Raw genomic sequence first — 2,395 nt, forward strand, 5'->3', positions numbered from 1 at the left:
TAGAAACCATCTTTCTCTATCACCCAAGTTATCATTAATACTGGATACATACTCTCCATATCTGATGAGTATCATTAGTGACTGGAAAGCTTTCTTTCCCTCTCACCCAAGTTACTATGTGCACTAGAAAACTTTAAAAAATAAATGTATGTTGTTTTATTAAGACAAACACTGACAGTGTGGTATGAAGTTCATATTTAAACAGAGCTTTCACAGGAACCTAGCACACGCCTGAAGAGATCCCACAGGGAGGTTCTGGATGCAGGTCTAGGTGCTGTCAAGTCTGATGGAGCTCATGATTCAAGACAGCGTTTGGGTATTAAATAATTCTTAGGATTAAAAAAGAATTGTTTTGTTTTGTGTTTTAAAGTGCACTATTGCCCAAGTATGAAATTTTAATCTTCCTTTGAGACCAGGGCTTCTGAAATATTTCAACTCTTTTTTGTTTTTTTAAACACAATGGGTGAGTTTTTATTTTATTTATTTTTTTGTTGATTTCAGAGAGGAAGGGAGAGGGAGAGAGAGATAGAAACATCAATGATGAGAGAGAATCATTGATTGGCTGCTTCCTACACGCCTCATACTGGGGATTGAGCCCGCAACCCCGGCATGTACCCTTGACCAGAATCGAACCTGGGACCTTTTAGTCCGTAGGCTGATGCTCTATTCACTGAGCCAAACCGGCTAGGGTTCAACTCTTTTTTTTTTTTTTTTAAGGATTTTGATTTGATTTGATTTTTTAATATATTTTTTGTTGATTTCAAAGATGAAGGGAGATGGAGAGATAGATAGAAACATCAATGATGAGAAAGAATCATTGATCCACCGCCTCCTGCAGGCCCCTCACCAGGGAGCAAGCCTGCAACCTGGGCATATGACCTGACCAGGAATTGAACCAGTGACCTCCTGCTTCCTGGGTTGATGCTCAACCACTGAGCCACATCCTGTCGGGCTATTTCAACTCTTGAAGTGATTTAATAAACTTGCTGTCACCAATAGTTGCAAAGTTCAAAACACAGAAAGACTCCGAGAGTTTTCTACCCTAAGAGCATAGGACCTTCTCTTTACTCTCACACCTTCTATGCCACCCTCTTCCCCTCCCCAGGTACCTCAGCCAGTGGCTTGGATGGGCAAGCTAATTTTTATAACTTCATAACTATTGCTTCAATAGTGTTTGGACGGAACAGACCCAGGGATGCCCCTTTCAGCCTCTGGCCACTCTCCAGCATCTTATCCAGTCACCATCTTCAGAACCACCTCTAAGACCAGCCAACACACTATTGTTTTTTCTACCTTAACTCCTTGCTGCCGAACAACCATGAGCTCCCAAATTCGTCAGAATTATTCCACCGTGGTGGAGGCTGTGGTCAACTGCCTGGCTGACCTGCATCTGCGGGCCGCCCACGCCTACCTCTCTCTGGGCTTCTATTTCGACCTCCATGGTGAGGATGTGGCACTCCAGGGCGTGGGCCCCTTCTTCTGAGAGTTGGGGCAGAAGAAGTGCAAGGGTGCTGAGCATCTCTTAAAGGTGCAAAACCAGTGCTGTGGCCGCATTCTCTTCCAGGACGTGCTGAAGCCGTCCCAAGATGACTGGGGCAAAACTCAGGACGCCATGGAAGCCGCCCTGGCCTTGGAGAGGAACCTGAACCAGGCCCTTTTGGAGCTGCAGGCCCTGGGTTCTACCCACACAGACCCTCAGCTCTGTGACTTCCTGCAGAACCACTTCCGGGGTGAGGAGGTGAAACTCATCAAGAAGATGGGCAACACCTGGCTCACCTCTGCAGGCTGGCTGGGCTGGGCGAGTATCTCTTTGAAAGGCTCACCCTCAATGCTCTAGCCGGTTTGGCTCAGTGGATAGAGTATCGACCTGAGGACCAAAAGGTCTCAGGTTCGATTCTGGTCAAGGTCATGTACCTTGGTTGCAGGCTCCTCCCTGGCCCGGGCCCTGGTCGGGGCACATGCAAGAGGCAACCAATCAATGTGTTTCTCTCACATTGGTGTTTCTCTCTCTTTCCCTCTCTCTAACACTCTCCCTAAAAATCAATGGGAAAATATCCTCAGGTGAGGATTAACAAAAAAAAGGAAGAAAAGAAAGAACAGCATTAAGCTCAGGCAGGGAACACCTAGGGCCTATGACCTGACCTAGGTCCTAGGCTTATAAGTTTCAGGCATTCACAGCTTTTAAACAGTTTCTCATAGTCCTCGTGTATTTATCTTTTTGAAAAGATAAAATATTCTGGACACAGAACTGCATCATCCTAGATCACCTTTGATGGACACACCCATCCCACATGTCCCCTGGGACAGGCTGCCACCTGCCAGCCAGTGCCCTTCCCCCACCCCAGACTCTGTGACCCCGGGTGGCTCCGTGGAAGGTTTCAGTGGAGGGAGCATT

General features: G+C 46.8%; 1 pseudogene; it reads left to right on the top strand.

Annotated features, from left to right (window-relative positions):
• The first annotated feature begins 1,318 nt into the window (after positions 1–1,318).
• Positions 1,319–1,821, top strand: LOC129148734 (ferritin light chain-like; annotated as a pseudogene).
• Positions 1,822–2,395: the final 574 nt, after the last annotated feature.

Source organism: Eptesicus fuscus, chromosome 4 (assembly GCF_027574615.1).
Source record: "Eptesicus fuscus isolate TK198812 chromosome 4, DD_ASM_mEF_20220401, whole genome shotgun sequence".
Lineage (NCBI taxonomy): Eukaryota > Metazoa > Chordata > Mammalia > Chiroptera > Vespertilionidae > Eptesicus > Eptesicus fuscus.